This window comes from Zea mays, chromosome 2, assembly GCF_902167145.1.
Source record: "Zea mays cultivar B73 chromosome 2, Zm-B73-REFERENCE-NAM-5.0, whole genome shotgun sequence".
Classification (NCBI taxonomy): domain Eukaryota; kingdom Viridiplantae; phylum Streptophyta; class Magnoliopsida; order Poales; family Poaceae; genus Zea; species Zea mays.
In genome coordinates, this window is record NC_050097.1 from 190996278 (window position 1) to 191006661 (window position 10384).

A 10384-nucleotide genomic window follows, 5' to 3' on the forward strand; every position below is an offset into this window, starting at 1 on the left:
CCGCCCGCGGGTCGGCAGCCAGCCATGCGCCACCTAGACTAGCGCAAGGGGTCCCTAGCGCCCGGCCGCACACGGGGGAGCAAGCCTGCGCAACAGCGCCGGCCGTGGCGGGGTGCAAGTGCAAGCGGGCCACCGCGCATGCGAAGGGCACACTGGCAGCACGTGGCGTAGGCGGAGGGCGTGCCATGCGAGGCGGAGCGGACTCATGAGGAGGGTGAGCCGGCCGCGGCGCGGTGGAGCAAATGCCATGGCCGCGGCGGGGGCGCGCCGACGTTTGCTACTGCTCCTGCCTGAGCCATCGCGCGCCAGGGTAGCGACGGCTGTAACGGCACCAGTCGTGGGTAGTGCCACAACCGTAACGCGCTCCCACGGGAAAGCGAAGAGGCGGCGCGGGAGGACGTGTCAGATCGGCTGCGCGCCTGCGCGGGCTAGCAGCGTGGAAGGACACAACACAAGGCCGGGCTGGCGCACAACACTAGCAGCGTGGAAGGACGTTCTTGCGATGCTGGGCTGGTGTGGCCGTGCGGCAGCGAGGACCACACGGAGCCGTGGTTTGGGAAGGATGGAAGGGAGGAACATGCACTGGAGGGTTAATGCTATATATGTGGGTCCAAGTGCATAAGTAACGGCGTCGATTAGTGAATGGACGGCGATGGCATAGAGGAAAACAAAGTCTAAAACTGATGGCATAGAGGGAATGCTATAATTTCCAATGACACATAAGGAATTGGTATAATTTCTAATGGCATAGAGGGAATTTTCTCTAAAATGAATCAGGGGGTGGGTCACTTTTGACTGCCGAAGGAACGCTGTCGGTCCCGAGGTGGCAAACCCGCTTGGTCTCGGGAGTTTGCACACGCAGATTTGTGAAATCATGACGCCCATCGTGTGCTGCTCGTCTTCGCCATACGACCAGCGGCTTGCCTGTGCTCGTGCTCGTGCTCCCGAGCAGGATACAAGCGCTGTACGTACTACTATACAGGACGGGTGGTCCTCGTTCGTATAGCAGTACTGCTTGCTACTACTAGTAGTAGCGATCCGTCCCATCCAGTGTTGGATGCGAGAATGGATCAAAAGTAGAGGCCGCTAAGATAGGACTAAAATGTTAGTCTAAGTTAAAGAAAATTAAATGATATAAAATGATATAATTGATGTTTAATATGACGAAATAACATGATTACCGATCTGCTAGCGGTGCTGGTCTGCTGGAGCTGGCCAGAGCACGTACGCTATGCAAAGCTAACATGATTGCACACGGAGTGCTGGCCGGACGCTTCCCAGTTCACACTAGACCGAGCTCCTGCGGCAGACCGGCACTCCCGGCAGGCGGCAACTTTCTCTCCTCGGATCTTTTTTTCCCCTGTTGTGAAAACGATTGCTAGTGTAAGTAGGGTGTGTTTGTTTCATCTTATAGATTATATAATCTGGATTATAATCTAAATTATATAATTTAGATTATAATTTAGACATATTATAATTTATATGTAGTTGTTTGTTAGTCTAGATTATACAAATGTAGATTATTCATAAAGACAACAGTACCCTTATTTATTTACTAGGAGAGTGCCCGTGCGTTGCAACGGGAACGTATAAAAATACGATAAACTATGTACAAATGTGTGTTATACTTTTATAGGTCAGTGCCCGTGCGTTGCAACAGAGACATATAATATCTTGATAACTTATATATGCACATGTGTTATATATACAAAATGTGTCTTATATTGTTATAGTAAGATGCACGTCCTAACAATACTACGAACCTGTAAGCCTGCCTATGATGGAGCCTCATTGCATTCATAATTCAATCTGAAGCAAGGGCAACTGATTCTCGATGATCCAACTCAGTGTATTTCAGAAAAGAAGCAGCACGCCAACACTGAAACAAGTAATAAAGAAATTTATCATATTTGGTAAATTCAATGTAAAAGCAAACAAAGTAACACCAGTTGGTGCCTAGCTTACCAAGGCTATGTTGAACGCATGCAGTATGCTCCGTGGCTCCCGCACAACTAAATGATTATGTAAAAGATATTCAATGAACTGGTTGGCCAGAAAGAGTACATTATCCTGCAGTTGTGAATAATGAAAAAATAGTTCAGAACCAGAGGATCAGATACTTCCACAAATAATGATATCAGAAGGACACTAAATGCAACAATAGGAGCAGAGAGGGATGGAAAAAGGTAGCAGGAAGATTATACATACTTGTAGCTTTAACACCGTATTTAGCTTTGACAGTTCACGCTTAAGTTCAGCGTGAAGACTTTTAGGTGTCCTTATGTTTTCCACTCCTTCAGAATGAATTTATTAGAAAAATGTAATATCTACCCCTACAGAACAAAAATACTACTTTCAAATTGTAATTTCAGATTGTTTTACCTGTCTCAGGAAGTAGATGAAGGTCAGCACTTGGAGTACTCATTTCAAGAAGCAGGTCATGATTATTTACAAAACACAGATGATCATTATCAAAATCAGGATGGCACCCATCTAGCAATCTCTGAAGTTTCTGAAATTGAATTTCCTTAAACTGTAAAGAACAGAAATGTAGGTTTCAGTATCCAAAAAATAACAAGTGGGGAGTAATGTAAATCAGGTAAAGAGTACGCAATTAGAGAAGAAGAATCATTTATCTGCTTTCAGGCATACCTTCTTTCTGCTTCCTTCTGCTACAATTATTTCAGGGATGTACCATCCATGCAAACCTCACAAACAGTTCAGAATACACACACATGGCTGCATAAAAACATAACCATCAACGACAGTTTGATGTGACCCGTCAAATAGGCACTTTGAGACAATCCCTAGTAATCCACCTACCTACCTTCATATTGCCAGATATCATTTCAGGAGGTTTGTTCATGTCAACCAAACCTTGCAAACCAAATACATAATCAAAAGAGATATAGTTTAGTTGGCGTAAAAAAGGAGAGAGTTCAATGAAAGCACACACAACTCTAAAAACTTTTGCAGGTTAGGGTGAACATATAGAGTCAAAGTTTAATAACTGGAATTTAGGGTGGTTTAGTTAAAACAAGAAAAATGATGAGATCAAACATTTGTTACTTAGCACCAGCGAGAAAATAACTCGATATATAAATAGTTGCTAAGTATGGTGTAACTCAGAATGATAACTATCACTGTAGTTTTAGGGTACCTTACCCCCACCAACAGAAGGAACAATGTACAGTAATCCAAGGCACAGTCAAACATTATCAAATCAAAGTATTAATCACAAAAGGAAGATCTCCCTTTAAAATTTTAACAGCTAGAACAGATTACACCATGCAACTGAGTGCCCAATAACTTCAATGCAAGTATTAGGACCCATCTGGTATGTTCAGCTAAATACAGTCTATGGGCACCTTGAAATATACCTAACTGTGATACTAACACTTAAATACATTGTTTCCTATCATCCACGTAATTACATAGAAAAGAAATAAGGAAAGAACATTCTTGTAGGTTCAACTGATATAAGGCAGCAATCACCTGACCTTGCTTCTAAATAGTATTTTTTTCCTTTTCTTTTCCTGTGTATGAAGTTTTGGAGGAGGAAGGATGGGGGATGACATCTTCAGCTGTTCAGCACTGGCTCGGTCTAGAGCAGTGCCAGTTTCTACAATGAAAAATATCAAGATTTAGCCCAAGAGTAGCTGCAAATACCATTTGTACCATATTAATAAAAGTCAAATGGTGCATACATGCTTTGCTCATTTAAGAATAGCACAAATTTAGAGCACAAGCTAGTAGCTAACTTAACTACTAAAAAAAATTGAAGGTGTTATACAAATTTAAGAATAATCATTTGTGTAACTCCCAAAGAAAAGTTGAAGTGGAGAAGCAAGACAATTTTCAATGTAACTAACAAATATTCTCACTATACCTTGACTTTTCACATATTGGCCTTTCTTTGCCATGGTGGTTTGAGTATTTGGCAAGAGATCTCCATCTTGAAAAGTACCCAAATTTACTGAGGTCATGCTCCATTTTGAAAGAGGTCCTAGCCATCGACAACCTGAGCAAGTCAACGACAAAGATGAAATCGATATAAGGATATAATCAGTGACAAACTAAACTAACGAAAGCATCCTAACAATATATATTGTCAACACAAATAGTTACCCTTCAGGTTACAATTCTTACTGAATAGATTAATTAGATGCTCATCATCATCTGGCTTACCTATAATTGATGATGTGAAGAATGGCACGAGACCTTGAGGACCCTTAATTTGCACCGGATGTGCTACTACTGGTAGCATTGCCTTTTTCGGTCAACTCCTTGATAGACTTGAAAGCATAACTCTCTATGGCAAACGCTCCATAATTCTGCAATCCAACAATAAAAACCTTTTGCTTTGCATCCTATCATTGAAAGTTTGCTGCATGCAGAAATTCCAGCTGAAAATGTGAGGAATAACCGACAGTTAGATACACATGAACCAACAAACTTTAAATGAATAGCAAGGTAGTTACTACAGCAAATGAAGCTTCTGTTCTATATGATAACCTGTCATAAGTGGTAACCAGACATAAGAGGAAGAAATCACTCAGCAATGTCACTTTGTATGCTGCTAAAAAGGGATCAAAACATCCCTTGAGATTAATGAATATGAATGTGAGAAAATAAGAATTACATAATGTTTTTAATTGCTCAACAAAGAACTACATATCCATAAATGGACCACATAAATGTATGGGATCAACAATAAAATATTACTCTGTAATTTTCCCAAGTTCAAAGCTAGACATAATTCATGGAAAGACAGTAAACTGGAAGCAACACGAGGTTGTAAAAGACAGATGCTCCATACTTGTGGGCACAAGAAGAAAAGGCAACCCTGATGCTTGAGAGTCTGCACAGCTTGGGATTAACTCTGAGAAAATAAAATGGCAAGTAGAGAAGCAAAGATTAACTCTAAGAAAACACAATGGTAAGCCCCTCCCAGAAACACGCCACAATTAAACCCATCCAGAAAGTAGAAACCCAACCACAATTTGCACCAAACCATGAATCCACACGGTGCGTTCTAAATCTGCCTTAATTTCAATGGTTCGTTCTAAATATGCCTTAATTTTGTATTTTTATTAGCTACTTATAGGCATGAACTGGAGTTCTTGTGCACACTCGCACAGCAAACCCAAGGCAGTTCACTCCAATCACCGCTGCCTTTTGTGAAAATAGAAATGGGCAATGTTTTAGTGCTTCAGCTACATTAGTGTTGAACATATAAAGGTGTTGTCAATCCATGCTGTTAACTATCATGCATTTATGCTAATTGTTTCTGATTAACAACAATACTGCAATTGTTAGACCGTTGCAGTAATCGTATTAATCTATTGTGATAGAGAAAATTGATATTTGGAAAAACCTAGGGGTGGAGACACACAAGCATTGGTAACTAAGAGTAGGTTATCTCACCTTGGAGCTCCTTGACGACCAAGGACCGACGACTCCTCCCGATGGCCGCTGCGCTTGCGCAGCTCCCTGACGACCAACAAAGAGAAGTAGACCTTGGGTCAGTACACTTTTAGGAAAAACATTTAGAAGGTTTGGTGCCAAATCATGTTGGACTGATACTCTAGGACAGAGCACAAGGATAAATTAGTACAAAGGGTGCAATGGAGTGGTAGTACAATTTGGTTTGGAAATAGGCTGCAATGATCAGGGTGAGATTTACAATGCAAGTGAAACAGAGAAATAAAACGTTTTTTATTTCCCAATGTTGCAAGCAGTAGTCCAACATGTAAGCTAAACAACAAATAACAAATCCTTTTTTTAGGGAAAACCGAAGATAGATTGAGACATTGAGTAGGTTCGAGATAAAACTTGAAAAACAAATCTCCTGATTGTATGTTGAACCATAAAAACAATTCTGAAACCTAAGGAGCACTATTATACCTTTACCAATTAAAGAAAGTTTAAATGAAAATGCACTCATCATGGTTCAACAATAGGAAGGATATTTGTAAGCAGAGCACTCCTTATATTAACTCCATTTCTTGTTGGGAGTCAATAGAACTTGACTGCATACACGGAATATAAGGAGAAACGACAAGTACTCTCTACATTTCCTTTAGCCTGGACGTAATACCATTATTTAAAAAACAAGAGAGTTTCATCTGCTGCATTGAGTGATAGGAAGCAGAACACTATTTACAGGTCAGAGAATAAGATTCAAGAAAGAGAGGGATTTTACTGTTGGAGAGTTTAATTAGTTATTCACATACCACAATAGAACTACGAAGAATATAAATAAGCACAAATATGATATTACTCATTTGTAGCAGTGTTAATCATTTAGCTCAGAAATAACAAAAGGTAAGTAATCAACAAAGTTTGCTTGTGAATTGGCGCATTCTAATTAACAATTTGCATCATACCTTTCATCGATTAAAAGAAATGGCTGTATGTATGGGTATTAACTCGATCTGGGGGTAGGGATTGGGATGGCGGCATCGTACCTTGCACCGAGTTAGCAGAAACAGAAGCTGTATAGGAGGCTGCGCTACAAATTAAAAGCAATACCTTGCCGGAGATGAGAGACGTGCACAAGAGGAGCAGTGAGCAGGAGAAGCCGACATCGGTGATGTACCTTTACCAATTAAAGAAAGTTGAAATGAAAATGCACTCATCATGGTTCAACAAGAGGAAGCAGAACACTATTTACAGGATATTTGTAAGCAGAGCACTCCTTATATTAACTCCATTTCTTGTTGGGAGTCAATAGAACTTGACTGCATACACAGAATATAAGGAGAAACGACAAGTACTCTCTACATTTCCTTTAGCCTAGACGTAATACCATTATTCAAAAAACAAGAGAGTTTCACCTGCTGCATTTAGTGATAGGAAGCATAACACTATTTACAGGTCCGAGAATAAGATTCAAGAAAGAGAGGGATTTTACTGTTGGAGAGTTTAATTAGTTATTCACATGGAGTAGAATAGAAAGACAGAAAGTGATGAATATATACTTGTGATTAAAGGGATGTATAAATCCACAGGTTACAGAATTACCCAATAGGTGAGAACAAGACCGATTAGTTAGGTGGAAGAACTAAAAGAAAGAACAGTAGATAAAGCTAAAAGTTAAGAAGAACACAAATTACCAGTAGTCTATAAATCTCTATATTTTAGTCCATATTGTTCTGTCACTATTATCAGAACATTTTTTATTGGCCTCTTGCATCTTTTGGCTTCAAGTGAAGTTTTTACATCACTTGAATACTTGAAACTAATAAATGCTAAATAGCTAATTCACTGTGTCTAATAAACCATGCTGAAATGGATATGATCCTACTCCTATCGAAAGAAAGAAGTTTCGTTAGCAGATTTATGAAAATAAACCTCTGTAAACTGTAATTTATGCAACTAAAAGGTAGCAGGATTGTATCAGTGAAAACAGTGCAAAAAACAGATCCAAGATTCTGGGGTTCTCCAGCTGTGGCTAAAATCAAACGCTGCTGAATTTGTGAACAAAACTGAAACTTGCTGACCATTTAGGGGAAAATAAACAAGCTAAAACAATTTTTAAATTGGGACGCATAGAGTAGAATATTAAAGAAAAATTGCAAAAAGGTTCAGAACTTGTGAACTGTGTCAAACAAGCACAAACTTGATGTTTGCTTCAACTTTCTAATGCTAACCAGGGATGAGGTGAATTCATTTTGCCAATAAAAAACCTCAAAACATGACATAGTAGCAGTAAATGGTCATTACATGGATTTCGTTTCACAATAGTTGGTTGGAACTAAATTAGCTAAAATTTGTAGACATAAGTAGCGGTCAAATAGATTATAACTAATCAATAGCCTTATACTTGAGAAGACGAATGGGTATAGGCACAGAATGAAACACCAGGCACATGGACTTACAATCTGTCCAATTAAGATTCCTCTACTGTCTTGAATTTTCCTCTTCTGTAAAATAAAAATTAGCTTGATGAATGAGAGAACTAAATACTAATTGCTGCAGACTGAAATATCAATTTAAATGATATGATGTCACAGTTTCTGGTGGCTTTCTATAGCCCATCTATCATAAATTTTCATAGAGCTTTCAAAAGAAATAAATATGCATACCCTCGAGCCTAGATGTTGACACTTGACAGCCGCCTTATGCACGGCATGACCGAGATGAGGGCGACATAGAGGAGGAACCTGGGGCACTCCGTGAAGCACAAGTTGTGGGAGCGCGTCGAGTGTCTGCTGATAATGCTCACCTGTAGGTACAGAGCCGACATCATCTTGTCTCGGCTGCCGTGTAGCGACCTCACGCCAAACGTGTTTTGTTGGAGCAATGCAAACAAAGAAAGAAAAGTTCCTCAACATCCTAGCTTGCATCTTATCTTGTTACTGGCAGGAGGAGAATGAAGCTTGTGCTAGCTTTGTTTACCGTGAAGAAGTCGGTGCCGTAGACGACACCAGCGACGAGATCTCGCTTAGCTTCCAGTTGTCTAGATGTAGAGATCGTGCCTGCAATTTTTCATCAAAAGTTCCATTGTCCAGTTACTTCAGCTTGCTAATGGTGCCATGATGTGGAATATCTAGGTTGTTTCGAGTCTGAGCTATTCACCATCGTTGAGGATGGCAATGACCAGGATCATGAACGACGAAAAAATCAAACTCCCAAATCAGCGCGATCAGCATGAAGCCGAGCTGCATCACCACTCACCACCAGATGTCGTGGTTTGCACAAACAAACCCAACAGGGGAGCAAAGTCCACTTACAGACAAATGGTTGACAAAATGGAAGTTCTTGCTTCACATCCCACAATCTGAATTTGAGCGCCCCCTCAAATAAGATCCGAACATAAACAATTAGGCATCAATGCATAGATGTTTTAAAACAAGCCGTTCATTTATAAATCAGACCAGACAGCAGTCACAAACAGAACATCAATCAGAGAATGAACCAGGATCTGCTACATTATTGTTTCCTCTTATTCTACCTGTGTGCTTGTTTTTTACTTATATATGTAGTTACCATGCAAGCGCTCCGAACTGCTCCGCCAGACATGCAACTAAAGGACAAGTTTTTGGTACAGACCACAATTGTTCCTTATGGTACATCTGACGAGGAACTCGTTCATGCCTTTGTAAGCACCTAGCTATAACCTTTAGTTGCAGTGTTCTTTTCATGTCATTTACTGTAACTGTAAATCTCACTATTTTCTTTCTTATCAGTTCTCCAAAGAAACTGGCAGATACATTGAGGAAAGCAAATTGAGAGTTGTTCTTGTTAGTGCATACCAATTCCTTGAAGAGCAACCGACTAATAAAATTCATGACACTGAGCCAGTTGTTGAAGTTCCTGTACTGAAAGAGGTGCCAAATATATATAGAGAACGAAGTGCCAGATGCTGCAAAAGAAGTTCCTGCCCCTCTGGTACAAGCTCCAGCGATTGTGACCAGGATCGTGCCTGCAATTTTTCATCAAAAGTTCCATTGTCCAGTTACTTCAGCTTGCATACATCAATCAGAGAATGAACCAGCAACAAGACAAACCGACAATATTACGAGGGAAAGAACAAATAATACATGACATTTATTATCTCGTCGTGCATGATGGCTTCTTGCGTTACCTCGTCGTAGGCAGAGAAGTGCTCGCTCAGCTTCTTGTCCATCGTTGATCGTTTCCCAGGAGATGCCACTTATGAAGAGCTTTAGCTTGCCGCCTTGCCCTGGTCTGACTCCATCTCTCCTTCTCCACTCGATGGCAGTGCAGGCAAGCAGCAAGGGCTTGGCGGCTAGCGGCATATGCAGACAAGGCTCACATCATCGCCAGCACGCTGCCCACGCTATTGCCTTTGACCGTCACGCTCACCTGCTCGCCCCGCCTGTAGTACAGCTCCACCAGCTTGCGCACCTCGCCCAGCACCTGCTCCCGCGATGAGTACCTGCAGAAGCGGCAGTCGGGCCCTTGTTCGTGTACAGCGCCGCGAACCCTCTCTCCGTCTTTAGATCGGGGTTCACAAACGCGACGGTCGAGGATGCAAAGGAGGGCGCACATCCAGCGCGTCGGGTCCTCGCAGCGGTCCTGTCGCCCTCATCGGGGAAGCCACGATGGTTGAAGGTGGTGGGGCGGAGGACCGACAACGGCGGTGGAGTCGATGGGCCACGGCGGTTGAGGACGCAGCGGAGGGGGCACATCCAGCGCGGTGGGTCCTTGTAGCCGCACCGAGGCTGAGAAGGGCGCGACAGCACCGAGGGGCAGTGGCTGGGTGATGATGCCGGGCTCGGACGCGGCAGCCTGCGAGAGTGGAGCTGAGGTTGTGGAGCTGACCGAGGGGCGGACGCGGCAGCCTACGAGAGTGGAGCTGAGGTCGTGCCGTCGTGGAGCTGACCGAGGGGCGGCCGAGGGGAACGGACGGTTG

At 42.0% G+C, this 10384-nt stretch overlaps 1 pseudogene; it reads right to left on the reverse strand.

Annotated features, from left to right (window-relative positions):
• Positions 1-1775: 1775 nt before the first annotated feature.
• On the reverse strand, positions 1776-8672 carry LOC118476256 (uncharacterized; annotated as a pseudogene).
• Positions 8673-10384: the final 1712 nt, after the last annotated feature.